The sequence below is a fragment of the Ammodytes marinus genome (assembly GCF_949987685.1).
Source record: "Ammodytes marinus genome assembly, chromosome: 5".
Taxonomy (NCBI): Eukaryota; Metazoa; Chordata; class Actinopteri; order Uranoscopiformes; family Ammodytidae; genus Ammodytes; species Ammodytes marinus.
In genome coordinates, this window is record NC_137234.1 from 10177684 (window position 1) to 10192507 (window position 14824).

General features: G+C 44.0%; 1 protein-coding gene across 1 annotated transcript in view; it reads left to right on the top strand.

Moving 5' to 3' along the window:
* Positions 1-4986: 4986 nt before the first annotated feature.
* Positions 4987-14824, top strand: part of plxnb2b (plexin b2b) — a 120430-nt gene continuing 110592 nt past the window's right edge. Inside the window, exon 1 of the mRNA XM_080027560.1 lies at positions 4987-5367. The gene's annotated coding sequence lies outside the window, so the exon portion shown is untranslated. The remainder of the gene's footprint in view (positions 5368-14824) is intronic.

Consider the following 14824-nt stretch of genomic DNA (forward strand, 5'->3'; position numbering starts at 1 on the left):
TGTGAGAACATTTGAAGCCCCTTTAGGACTGGGCCAGAGAGATGAAAATAGAGTGTAACAGATGGCTAAGCTGTTTCCGCCTTTCCGAACAGGCGGCTGGGCAGCCCACATGATAGCATGCCATCCGAAGCAAGCGCAGTGGGCAACCGATAGTCTTCACCATGCTGATAGATATTTTCCCCCTGAACCATCAATCACAGGGCTTGGAAAAAAGAGGTGAAAAAAATCAATGCCATACTCTGGTCAGTATCCAACCTATATTACACCATGTGGAGCAACTCAAAGGTTAAAAGTAAAACTGTTTTGGTTTAGGGAAATGTTCGTTAAGTCTGTATGTGTTTGTGCCAACTAGGCTGATCCAGCTTAGAGACCACACAGTGCAGCTTTTTCCCTATAATCACACTTCTACAGACCTTGTCAAGGACACATAAACTCCTTAAATTACAAATGTTACTGACTTAATACGGAATTGATGTGGTGCACACTGTGTAAAAGTGCGTACATGCAAGCAGGCGTGTGTGTGTGTGTGTGTGTGTGTGTGTGTGTGTGTGTGTATTCGTTTACCTCCACATGAGTGTAATCGAATGTACACGGCCCATTATGTAATCTTGCGACATCACATCAACCTGGTTAAGGACATTTATTGATGCTGAGAGTCCCTCTGTTCCCTCTTAGAGTGGGGCCACCTGGACAATACAGGATGAGCTGGACAAACTGTGATTAGATTGTGCTATGAGCAGAGGGAGGAAAACAATGACATTTTTCTTGGGTAAAGTGACAGCTCAGCCAGTGAACGGGGGACATCTGATAAGATAAGACAAATGTCGCTCATGGTGCCTTTTAGTTTAGCTTCTCTGCCTACTTCAAGGTCATAGACACACTATTAAATTCCTTTTGTTTTTGTTTTACTCCTCAATGCCGCACAGTATTACAAAATATAGTATCTCTCAACACTAAATTCAACAAATTGCACCATCTATCATCTATCTAAATCAAAATGTGTGTCTTTTTTCCACTCTAAAACACACACATGCATTGCAGACACATGCGTGTAATGCAGACTGTTCACACCAACCCACACACTGCTGCCACCCTGCTATTCCCAGTTTGTGGTTATTCCCAGACTGAGTCAAAATGGCACCATAAGCCCGTCTGCCCGTTTTATGCCAAACCTGATGTCTCCTTGTTGCAAATGCCTTTGTGGAGGATCTGAGCCCTGCATACAGTAGCCATAGCTTGATCGCTCACACATCACACCCTCACACTGTAATGACTTCGAAGTCATATAGACAGCTGAAGGTGCACTTAGCTAGGTCAGGAACCTATTCGAATCAAAGTGTTCCTGATGCTTTAAATAACCTTCCTCTGCCTCCCCACTGACTCTTTCTTCACACTCACCGCCATGACTGTTTCCTGTGTCTGGGAACTGCTCCATCTGTTATCTCTGCATCTTTAGATGTGCCACCAGAGTATATCTGGCAACCTTCACCTGGCGATACAAAATATAACAAGACTAATAATAGATACTGACAATACAGTTTCATAGCAAAGACACAACCAAGGGTACAAATGTGAGAATGTGGAGAATAATAAAATCATTTCCTGATTTTTTTTAATTTTTTTTTGGTGAACAGGTGATAAGATGCATAGAGAGCATGAAGACTAGCATTAACATATTGACATTGACCACCTGTTTACTCAAACTGAATGCAAGGACGGTGTAACAACTGGCTTATGTATTTACCAAGTGTCATATGATTACTGTGTGACACTACTTCATCTCTGACAGTCTTGAATACATAAGAGCTGCATACGCCAGCGGTATCAGTGAAAAATTACCAAAGTAATAACTGTCACTAGGCTTTAACTCTAAATAGAATATCTAAAGATATTAATACTTATATTTTATACTGTGTAGCGCTTGCTGTTTGAACCTGTTGTAGCTCATTTCAGTGTTTGGTTGATATCTTTTCTAATAGCAACATAGAAACAGATAAAGTACAAATGAGGCTGTTGGTTGATGAATCGATACAAGCGGCTACCAACAGAGGGCAGTCTATCCACATTACAAACAGACTCTGAACTCTGAACCTTGAATTCGACATGGCCACTACATCATTATGGACAACTGAAATGCTGTGTCATAAATTAGGTTGTATAATGTGTTGATAGGCAAACGTTTTACAGGCCAGACCAGCCGAGGGACACTGCATGACGAATGGTATCGTTTGACACTGGCATGATAACAGATCATCACTATTCAAGCAACATAAAGGCAGGCTTGCAGGAAGGTATGGGCACATTGATCAAAATGTCATCACAGTCTGGCTATCTGCTGGAGCAAAGTGAACTTCTCTTCCACTTTAGTGAATTTAGAGAGAGCTTTGACCATGGCCTTTCCTGGCTCTACCGGTATCCCCTGGGCTGGCATGTCCCGAGACTGCAGCAGCCTCATTACTCTTTAGACAAACAGGTTTGGACATATTGAACTCAGACCCAAAACAAGCCGGCTCTAGCCCCCGCCACTTTCTACTCTCCCGGCTGTATTTGTGATTGGGGAAGTTGTTTGTCTCTCTCGCTTTATCTATGGGTCTCTGTGTATGTGTGTGTGTGTGTGTTTGTGTGTGTGTGTGTGTGTGTGTGTTTGTGTGTGTGTGTGTGTGTGTGTGTGTGTGTGTGTGTATGTGTGTTAGTGTGTTTGCCTGACACTTGTCTGGCTCGGCCTCCTTTCTCCTTGATCTCATCAGTCAGTGTGAGGACCTGTGAAGGCCATCTCCTCATCTCGCTGTGTGAATCTCTGCCAGCTCTGTGCCTGTGTCAGCAGTTAGGGTACTGCATGTCTCACACCCACGCACTCTCCAGGAAGTCTTCGCTCCGGGGCCCAGTGGGCAAAGGCAACACATCTCCCCAAACAGACAGCCTCATTTGCATGCCCATAAATCACTCACAAAATTTGACAGCCTGCCACACAACAAGGCATGACACACACAGCAGCAAAACTTAGCATGCCAAATTGCAGTGCTATGGACTATTAGGCTCAGAGTTTAGGAAGAAAAAGCTCTTAAGATACAGCCAGACAAACTTGAGGAGTATACTTGCAGACATATCTGAAATCAAATAAGCTTTTAGCCCCTCGCTTCATGAATGTGTGAAGTAATTTATTACTAAAAATGACCTATGGCATATATAGCTTCATATTCAAGGGTTGTTGCATATTCACAGGACAATGAAGGATTGCTGCACTTACTAAAACTTAGCTTGACTAAAGAGCTTTTAAAGAATACTTCTTGTGATTAACGATTCAGCAGCCACAGCAATAGTTTACGTTACTAATATAGTTGCTGTAAGGACATTAGATACATATTAAACAAATAAGGAATGGTTGTAATATTTTTAATCCAAGAAATGTCCCAAAAATTCCCTTTCCACACTAATCTGTGTTCATGTGCATGAAATACCAATGGATTATTAAGTACTGTATGTTTTTTTAGTTTTTGTTTTATTTTACTGGGGGAAATATTTAGAAAGTATAACAAATAGCTGTGCATAGTATAATGACAGCTAATTTGCACTTATGTGTTGTAGACAATTACACACTTTTACTTGAAAAACTACAGGAAAAGAACAGTGCAATGTAATTCACAAATGCTGTACATCATCGTTACAGCACAAACACTAGAACATAAAAGCTAAATAATGATCATGACACGACTCAACCTCAAAATGTCGCTTGAACCAAGGGCAAAAAGAATTGTGATGCAGTTAAGTTTTATTTGGTTGGGAGATAGATGCTGCTAGGCGTTCTGCTGCCACCCCCCTATGAATGTGAATGGTGTAAACTTGCTGGTGATGCTCAAAGGATCAAGAATTGACATTTACAAAAAAAAAATACAAACTCAACAGCAATGAGAACTCCTCTAGAGAACTGACAGAGCTGAGAGCTCCCTGTCAGCAGTCACCGGGAACTGTTTCCTTGCCAAAGAAAAAGTTTGGTAAAAGCTGTCCACTGTGACATCTGTATCCAGAGTAAACATGGCATTGGTTTCTGAAAAGACACATGCCATAGGGGATTTCCTAATGCTATTTTGCAATGTTCAACCAAGAAAGGAAAAAGGCTCTTGTAGCTATACCATGCCATGTCTTTAGTATTGTTTGTGAGAGGGTGAGATGGTTTTAAGTCTGACATCCTTCAGAGTGAATTGAATTAGTTCATAGTTTATAAAAGATGGTAGGCCTACTATGGTGTCAAACTTGATCAAAAGTGGTTTGTAGTAGATATTTGAACAACTTATTAAAAAAAATGATTTTCACGAGTTGGGATAACTGACCCTTTTAAGTTTTCCCAAAGTTAACTTTAAACTTTATCTCGGATGTTAACAGATGTGTTATTATTTAATTGAGCCGTATGGAATTCTTCTTTTCATTTTAATTGTTTATTCTATGGTAGCCATGCATAGTCATAGTCAGATGGCATGGAGGTTAAAAGAAAACCATTACTTTTGAACATTTCCTTGTGATAGGCTACTCCTTATTTTGCCTGGAGCGACCAGGAACCACCACCACCCCCACCACCCCTGTCTGTTCACTATAGGGCTGCTACTGACACGCCGCTCACACCGACGGCGAAAATAGCCTAGGTGCACACAACTTGTTTCGTTTCCCCTCTCCTCTTCTAGACCACTTATCGCCGGTCATTGTCTGCACATGCACACGGAGACTTCGCCGGGCGGTGAGTGTGGAGAAGGCGGGGAATCATTCCTTTCCATACCCGGACGCGTCGGTTCTCTCCTTCAGCGCGCGCTTCTCTCTGCCTCCCTCCCTCCCTTCTTCCCCAATCCCCTCCCTCTCTCTCTCTTCCTCGCTCTCTCTCTCTCCTTTCCTCTCCTCCCTCAACGTCCCGCTCTCCAAAACGCGATGACAGTCGAGGCGAACGCGTGAGCAGGATCCCACAGGTGTGTTGTTGCTGCCAACTGAGCCACCGTTTCTGGAGACTCACACACAGACACACACTAGAGACACACACCTGGACATGACCATGTGACTCAGCACCTGGGCGTGGATAAAGTCCCTGATATTGTAACCAGAGACTCTTTTGTTGAGGAGTTGCCCTGGTCGCCTTTCAACAGGAATTGTTAAATCGGCCAGCCAAGTGTAGCAGCAGCCCCGTGTTTCCTACGGAATAGTGCCTTTCTGAAACCCCTCGCAGGACGTGCGGGGAGGGTAAAATGTGAACTTGGCTCAAGCTACGGACTTCTTTCTTTTTCTTTTTTTTTTAAAAACATTTCCCCCCCCCCAAGAAGAGTGGACTTCTTCCTTGTCTGGAACTGTTCGCATTTGTGCAACTACTCCGCTGTCTTTTCCTGCAAGGTGAGTTCCGGGAAGCTGGTGTAGATGTATCCCGTCAAAGTGGGAGTTGTTTTAACCACGTCTGTATCAAACCGTAACACCACGTTTTCGTAGCATAATTTACGCCCTATCGACATTGCATGTGCGCGTAAACGGAATCCATCCTCCAAAAACGATGCTGCTCTTTACACGCTAATGCTTTATGTATCGTTTTGTGTCGTTGTGCTGTTCCGAAGTAGTTTATTTGCTAGATATGCAATGCAAACAAAGACGCTTTGCGAGCAGCCAGAACACCGTAGTAGGCCTGATCATTCAATGCTTTTGAAAGTCCTGTTCTTCTTTAGAAGGATGCAATCTACAGCACTGTTATTGTACAGGAACTGCGTCTGGGGGGTGGCATTGAAACGCCTTATTAGTTGCTGTCATGTCTGGGTGCAAAGTTGTTCTACTGTTAAACTCAACAGCTGTGTGTTTTTTTTTTGGGAGAAAAGGGGAAAAATGAAGCCGGCTCTTCAGTAAACCATGCATTTTCAACTCGGTTGCCTTGCAGCCAGCCAAACCATCTGCCCGGTCATCTCACAAGGAGCTGTGTGTCCCCACATACACAGGCAATTTCAGTGAGAGATGGGCACGTGAACTGTGCTCCTCACCTCTGGACAGTAGGCAGTGCATCAACAGCTGAGAGGACACAAGTAGTAGTGAGGGTTAACTCTTGTTTTTTTTCTTCTCTTTCCCCCTTTTTTTCACTCTCCCTAATCTGTGTCTTGTCTCTCTTGTGAAGAACAAGGAGACAGAAGCACCATTCATGTCCCTGTTGAATCTCCTGTGCAGTTCTGTCGGCCTGTGTCTCTCAGTCCTTGGCGCGGCCCCTTCAACGCACCACTGTACTGCCTTGTTGTCTTTCTAAATCGTCCCCTTTATTCACCCCCCCCCCACCCCCCCATGTGCACAGACCGACTGTACATAGGATGCTCAATCTCCTGGGGATAATTCCTATTAAATAAAATGACACAAGCAGTCTCATAGTGGGGAATGGATTAGTGCGGGGCAGGGGGCACGTGGAGACAGGAAAGGCAACTGCTGGGGGTGGCCGGAAGGGGGTTAAAGCAGGGTGACAGGGGACAGCCTCCATGTCTTCTGACTGAGCATCGATGCTTTTCCAATAGATGCCATCTGCTCACATGGAAAGACATGAGCAATTGAGAACCAAGCTGCTCCCTCGTCCTTTCCCTCTTTCCACCATCTTTCTCTGTCTCTCTTTTCTCTCTGGCCCACAATGCTTCATTCAGGGGTTTATCTCTTCCACTCTGAATAAATAGAGACACCTTATCTGCGCCGAGGAGAGCGGTGATAAATGCCCTCTCCTGCTCCCCGCAAGGGTGAAAAAGACAAGTGTACCACACTCACTTCTTCATCATAGATGCTCTTTTCAGGGCAAGCGAAAGAGACATTTCCTATTCAGGTCATGGTAGTGTTTGTGGATTCTGCAAAAACAACCCCACAAGCCGGATGCAAGCTCATACCCTGTAATAAAAGGGATACAGAGAAAACAACAAACAATGCAGGCAATTCCATCAGTTTATTTGTTATTCTGTTTAATAGGCTGCTGGCTTTTTGAAATTAAACTTTGCGGTGAGACCCACTCTGACTATTTCTGGATATAGTCAAACCAACTTAGAAAGCAGAGGTAGTGAACACTCGTTTATTTTAAGCTCCTACGTGTTTTTGGTGAAGAAAAGTTCATCCCGTCCTCGTTTGTGTTACATAGTTATCTCAGGGAGTGTTGCAATGTTTTTGAGGTCAAATTAATCTTAACTCCCTCCCATTTTTTTTTGGTTTTCTTTGCATTGGATTAGCGACTTCTGTCATTTTCATTTAGAAAATAGAGCCATAATCCTCATAAGCAACAAGCAATCCCATGCCTCCTGTCTGCAGCCTACAAACAGTAAAACAGCCACATACAAAAAAAGATGCATGAATAGCTTATACGCTGTTGGTTCATCGCAACTGGCTCATTTGAAATGACTCCTTAATCTCCCTTTTTCTTGTCCCTACGAAAGCAGGATGTAACCTAAATTATTACCATAATGCATGTTAGACCTACTTTCGCTTTTAAAAAGCCGACTAAGCAGGTACAGCTTTGCAAACATTTCCTCTCTCTAGAATGGACTTTGTAAACATGTTATCGGTCATAAGATATAGGTGTGGCGTGCATGAGAAAGACCCAGATGCATAACCTTGTCCCTTAGGCTTATCTAAAGTACACAAGGACTTCAGTGGAGAGGGGGCAGATGAGTGAAGAAGGGTGTGTTGGCTTGGCATTAAGCTGCCAAAGTATCTGGGGAATGGAGTTTTTCTTCAAATTGGAGATTGGCTCGTCTTTTCATGTCTGAGGATAATCCGTTGATGAAGGGACGTCACGCTGAGGTGCATTTCTGATCTTCTATCCATCTGGTTTTTTGACGACTTACTGCCACCCCTGCCCTTGGACTTCACGGCCTTGTCCTAAACTATCCCCTCAACGGCTTTCCTTTCTTCACCCGCCCTCTTGTTCCCAAGTGGTGTTGTTTGCACTTCACACACACCAAACCACTCGCCACCCTTTACACTCAGCACCCCCCAACCCCTTCCAATCGCTTGAGATCAGAAATAACAAGCCGATGTTTGACACAGACCTTGAGGTGTGATCGAGCAAATTCTCATGCCCACTCCCCCAACGGCAGGCAAAGGATGGGCTCTGTGGAAGAGTGATATATCCATCTGGCACTGCTCTGCTGTCCCCACCACCTCATGCAGCTTTAACTCAGTTCACTGCAGTTTAACCTGGACTGTCTTCCAAGCCAAGCACTTCAGCTGTAGATTCATCCGGTCAAGTTCATCTCAGCAGGGATGTTCTTTTACCTCTAAAACAACCTTGACACCTTCCTCAACCCATGCTAGCTTTTCATCCCATATCCATTGCCCACCACACCATGCACTCAAGCCACCTTGGCTTACTCTCTTCCCCCGAGCTGCTGCCAGTGCCAACTGATGCTGATATCCCCCACTGTTGCACACTGCTTTTCATCTGCCCTTACCTCTATCTTTAGCCATCATGACATTTCCATGAACCCTCAGTTCTTTGAGCTTTACTAAGGAACATGGTGAATATTGTAAACAGGCTCCTGAAAAAGATAAATGATTCACGTGGGTAGGGAGCTGCCTTAATTGCTTGGTTGAGAGGTTGTGGGCAGGATGTTCTGCAAGAGAACTGAGACATCCTAATATTTAAAAGAAGGAATAGCGATAGCAGTGAGGGGAGACGGGTGATGTGATATGAGGCTTAAAGAATCAGGCAGTGGCTGAAAAAAAAGTTACCCAGAGGAAATTATGATCTCCATCGCTGTTCAAAAGGTGTTTTGGGTGGTGTTGGCTGTCGGCAGCCTAAAGGTTGAATATCCGAAGGCTGAACGCCAGTGATGGGTACACAATACAGACATCTGCCTCAGTCTCTCTCCGCTCACCTACTTCCCTATGGCAGCTGAACTGACAGGCTGACACAGATGCATTGTATCACTGAGGACGTTGATGCTACCTGCTCACTGCAGGCATGTCAACATGCTCATCCACTCAGGCCACTGGCAAACGTTCTATTATACTATTTTTGGTTCTAACCCAGCTAGGCGTTTTAGCCCACGGAAGCAGGTATCTCTAAACTTATCAGCAATGATGATGAGAGTGAGGGGGTCACCTTGATTCTCATCCTGGGAAATCTTAATCAGATGGTTTCTTCACAAGGATTGTATTGGCTGAAAAAAAGAGAGCAGTAAGCTAATTAATTTTTCGCTTTGGTTATTGAGTCTGGCATGTATTACCTGCTTCAATGAGTGTAATGTGACGGCCGATGTTTTGTTCAGCTTTGTTGCTTTATGAAGAAAAGGCAACTCACAGATTTTTGGGACATGTTGAAGCTGAGTCACAGATTAATTTCTTTTGTAAATAGAGGGTGCCTGGGCAGGATTTGGCAGCTTGCTAACATACCGTATATCTCTGAGAGTTGGGTTTGAAATGCGCTTAAGCTTACAGTGGCTGAAAAATAATGGAAACTGTGTAGAGCCACTTATTCCAACTGTAATGTATTTCCGCTGCACTTTTTGTTCCCGACTGAAAGTTGCTCCATGTGGAGGGGCCATTTAATCCCAGCTAACGCACCAGAGGCTGCAATTCATTTTTATCCACGTGATTCATTTCACATTTAATCCTCAAACTGACCGATTTACTCCTTCCAAGATCATTTTTAATTATCACCTCTGCTTTGCGGCTAATATGAGGTCCAGCTGGTTTGTGTTAATATGGTTGTTGTGAGTGTTCTTTTAATTTTATTTTTTGGGATGCACACTGCTGGCCGATTAATTAGGGAGCGCTGAATTAGGCTCAGCCAGGACTGGTGGGTGACAGATGCATAAAGGGTCAGCGCACTGGCGGCAGCTGGAGATGAAGGTCACACCAACCTGAGAGAGCAAACGGGGGGAGATAATGTGGCAAACTGAGGAAGACACAGAGGGATGATCTGTGCAAGTATTTAACATTTTAGAAGAGATTGATTTTCCTCATGGATTGAGGAAGCAACTCATTGCAGAATATGACTCTGAACAAGCTTATTGTAATAAGATGGGGTTTTAAAAATAAACTTAATTGTGTGTCTAACCAGACACTCAATGACCTGCCAGATATTTGTGTGGTAGAGTTTCTTATTTTCAGTTTCAAGTGGTATGAATTCTCGACCGCATTTTAAAAAACAAACAAGAAAATATATTTGGAAAATGATTTGAGATTTTTGTTTTGTTTGGTATTTGCATTTGTATTTGATCATATAGTGCTGTCCCTCACGATTCAATTTTATACGTTCTAAAACGGTAGTGTAAAATCTTTAGGTGGAATGTGCTCTTAAACAAAAATAGCACCATTAGGTTTTTGCAGAAACATATGCTGTCCTTATTATCTCTGACATCTGCTGGAATCTGCTGGCAGCTGGAAGTGGACATAGGAATGGCAGCACCGCTGGTGGTCGGGTGTCTGTCTCTTGGTTGTCTGATTCAATCAATAGTAGAAGTAAGGCAAGTTTTTGCGGTGGATAGCTGAGGTGATCCTCCTGACACATACCTGTGCATGTTGGTGTGAAGCCTACAGCATTCTTTTATCACTTTATGTGTTTTTCCATTTGGTCTTAAAATTGCAATCCATTCTAAATTATTAATATGAAAAAGTGAAGCAGAGAGAATTCACATGTAACTCATTTTCCTCATTGAGCTGCCTGCACATTACAAAAACAAAGGCATTTTATTTGCATGTACCTCTTCTGCATGGGTCCTGATTTATACTTACAATCTTTATTATCTAAATGGGATCGTCATCAATAGGTTAGACAGTCTGCCTTCATTACAGTTCAAAATGAAACCGCGAGAAAATGAAATCAATTCTTTGTCAGTATCATGTCCTTGTCTCTGTTAAATGAGGTGGGTATCGTGGCCTTTCAGTAGCCTATGATCCAAGAGGGACCTATTAAAATCTGTTCGTACAGCAATTGTTAAAAGTTGCAGTGAATCCAGTTAAATGCCACCGCTTGCTTCTCATCTGTAAACTGACAGACCGTTATACTGTGGCGGTAGTCTCAGCGGCAGTAATATTACTGCCAAAGATAATGCCTTAACCTTAGAGGGTGACATTTTGCAGTGACCACTGGTCGCTAAAAACTGTGGTCACGTATATGTGTCTGAGGTTGAATTTTCTAAGGGAACGAACAGTAAAGTTTTTTTTGAAGAGAGGTTGAGTTTCTTTTTATTGATCCCCGGGGGAAATTAGTCGCGCAGTGCAGCAGCAGAAGGATTCAGCTGGGGAAAAGATGTGTGGAGTACAGAGACGCAAAGATAGTACAGCAAAGATTTCATGAAACCGTCAACACAATACAGAATAGAGGTGAGGTGAGGTGAGCATTGTCACATGTTGTTGCATGCAGGCTCATTGGAGGGCATTAGTATGAGTCAGGCCTTTACCTCGTCTCTGACCTTGTCTAGTCGGGTCGTCGTTGTGGTAGACTAAACTAAAGACAGACCCCTAGCAGCGTACACCGCTCTGGCCTGGTCGTGATCCACAGGAATGTGAGCTATGCCCGATCAGTCAAGCATAACCTTTGTGCTGGCGCAGTGTGGAAGTGCCCGCTTCTCTGTTAATAACTTCCTGTTTATGTTTCGCATTTCTGAACATCGTTTCTAGTTCCCTCTTTATCAGCAAAACAGATTCTCTCTTACTCTTTGTCATCACTCTTTTTCTCCATAACTTTTCTTTTTTTTCTCCACATATTTTTTGTCTTTCTTTCCTTTGGTGTGTCTGTAGTCTAGGTGGATATTAATCCCGGTGCCTCAAATCTGCCGGGGGCTCCGTTCTGTCCTCTGAAATGCAGATCTGTGGAGGTGTCACCATAGCTCTATGTCTTGGGTGTCTGCGCTTGCCCCCCAGCCCCACTCTCCTATTCACACAGGGCCTGATGACATGCATTATTCCTCACTGACTCATCTGGCTAGCCTCAAAGATGCCCTGTTTTCGCTCCCCCTCTTTTAACTTTTTTCCGCGATTAAGGAAGTTGTTACATGTTTTTTTTGCCGTTGTCTGCAATTCTTTTAGACCTAGTATCTGCATTTTTCTTGCTCTCTTCCTTCTCTTTTCCTATCTGTATACATTTGGTCAGACATGTGATAGTCATCCAGATAACTAGCATGCTTTATTTTTGTCCTGTGACACTGTTTCCCAGTAGTCCTCGTTCTTCACAGATCTGTTTTTACAGCTTCTCCACACTTGGTTTCAAGCCTCTAACTAAAAGCAAATGACAGGCCCTAGCAGAAATGACATCAGAGTCACAGCCACATGCCTCTGTAAGAATGCCTAAATATTTACAGACCCTCATAACACATGCTAGTCTACCACTCAGCCTGCAAGTTTTAAAATCTCAGCCGTGTGGTCGCTTCCTTGTGCTGTAGCTACGTCTATTCCACGTCCCGTCTGAGATGATCCCACGTCATTGATCCCTTCGCGGAGCTGGGTTCTTTAATTACAGTCATTAGCCTGAGTAGATCTGCTGCTGGGGCTAGAGAACCTTATTACGGAGACCTTGTGTCATTCCTCCCCACACAGCAAACAGCCCTAATGCTGCTTGCCTGTGCGATTCCTTGAAAACAAGCTGCAGTTTCCATGTTTACAGAAAACAAGCTGCCCAAATTGGAATCTTCCAAATCACACCAACAAGTCTCACCAGTAGAAATGTTTTTTCCCCTTCCACTTTTACCTCTTGGAAATTGGCCATGGAGGAGTAGTGTGCAGTATCCCAATAACAGATTGATGCAAAATGGGGTGTAGGAGTACATGTCAGTGTGGCGTGGCATTGCTTATTTACTGGCAGACCAGTCATGACTCATGACCAGACCAAAGTAACCATTTATCCACTGCTTCAAACCTCTATTAAAATATATATGTAGTTCCTTTTGGGATCTACAGTACACTGTTCCATTGACATTCCGCCCCTCCTCCTCCCCGTTTTTATTTTTAACCAGGTTCTGTTCTGTTTCACTTGCAGTCCCTGTTTTTGTATGCTGTCAGGAATCTCAGGATGTCATCACGCATTCCTCTGTGCCTGTCGTTTAATTAGTCATATGGAGTCGGCCTCCTCTTTTGGTAATGGAAAAACTGAAATCGCATCTCGGCTTCATTGCGTTATTATGTGTATCTCCACCTTCTGACATGAAAACAAAGCATTTCCCCCCCTTGAGCAGCGTGCCTTAACCACCACACACACATCTGTTTTGCACACAAGATAAAAGCAATACAAATCCTAATCTCCAGAAAAGAACAGCAAGATTATTAAATACATGTTCCCGGTGATGAAGCGTCTCCTTTTTTCTGTGTGGGAAAATCTCATTAGACCGGATTCAAGTGCCTTGTTTTTCCATCTAGGCCTTTAGTGTTGTGATCATAACACATCCACATGATCTTTGTTAGGACTGACCACAAGATCTGTTTCGTAATGTCAATGAACCATTGACATTTGTTTGGTGTCTCCACAGCAAGTGACCATACAACTGTGACTCTTCAAAATCTTATCAGTATGGTAACATTGAGAATCCAGTGATAATCGTGTGTCCTTGCTGTATGAAGTTCAGGCATAGGGCAGCGTGACCTGGCTGGCATTAGACTGCTTTTTTTTTTTTTTCTGATGAACTAGGTTGAAGCTCAATTTTATTTTGATGTGGTGCATAAAAGGTTCTGTCACGCTGTCCAGTTCCTCATACCGTGCATCGCCATTGAGGAAGTGTTGAAATGTTTTTTGGGTTAAAGTGGCCTCTTTGGTGCCACAGCCTCATGCCAGAATATAGTCCTGCCTTGTTCTAATGGCAAGCACCTCACGTTGGCTGATGTTGACGTTGGTAACGGAACCCAAGCTAAGCGACGCCTTGTAAGCCGGTGCATTAGTAGTAGAAGCAGACCACCCGTGGAACTCAGACAAATAAAAAACCCATTTCCTCTCTTTCCATTGGTGGTATTAAGGGCTGAGGATTGTGCTGTTGCCTGAGTGCCAATGAAAAAGCCACTCAGTGTGTGAGCAGTTAAAGCTCTCCCAGCGCAGCAAGGGTGAGGCCTTCCTTCTGTATGCATCACCCCAGCCATTTTGATCGATTCACTCTGCTCTGTCTTGTCTGAGTGCGAGCCCCAACACTGCCCACTCCGCCCACAGAAAATAATTCGGACTTCGACCGGCACAGCCTGGCTGCCCCTGGCACACATGCACACGCGGCAGATACACAAAGTACACGTGTACAGTGTGTCCGCCCTCAGTCTGTCTTTCGGCCTAAGGGAGCTGGACACCCCATGCGCCGATCCATGAATTCCTCATAACACAATCTGTTGGCTGATCAATAATTCAAGTCTATCTGTGAGCAAGCATGTCTGGATCCAATCTCACCTGCACCTCCCCTCTGCCTCTGCCTAACAAGGGGTCGGTGTTGTGTCCTTGAGCTGGGCTGAACTTGTGTGTGTGTGTGTGTGTGTGTGTGTGTTGATTAGTCTGCTGTTCCCTGGCAGAGCTTGTTCTAGTCCATCGTTGTGTATCCACTTCCCCCTGTGCATGTATATACACGCATGAGAGCCCTTAGCCGTTGTAGATTACAAGGTGTTCATTATTTCAACTGTGTACATCTCTTGTGTCTTTCTGTCCACAGCATTGTGTGAATGCAAAAGTGTCCATCTATAGTTGGCAAAGTTAGTGTGTGTGTGTGTGTGTGTGTGTGTGTGAGCTTATTCACGATCAGTCTCTCCCTGCGGGCGTCTACACAAATCAAAGGCATGGATCTCATTAAAAGGTATAGAGTCTGTGGAGAGGTCATCGGCTAAGTTCTCTGATTAGTGGGCTCCGAAAGGCTTCTAGGGGGCTGTGTTTGGTAGTGGCAGAGGT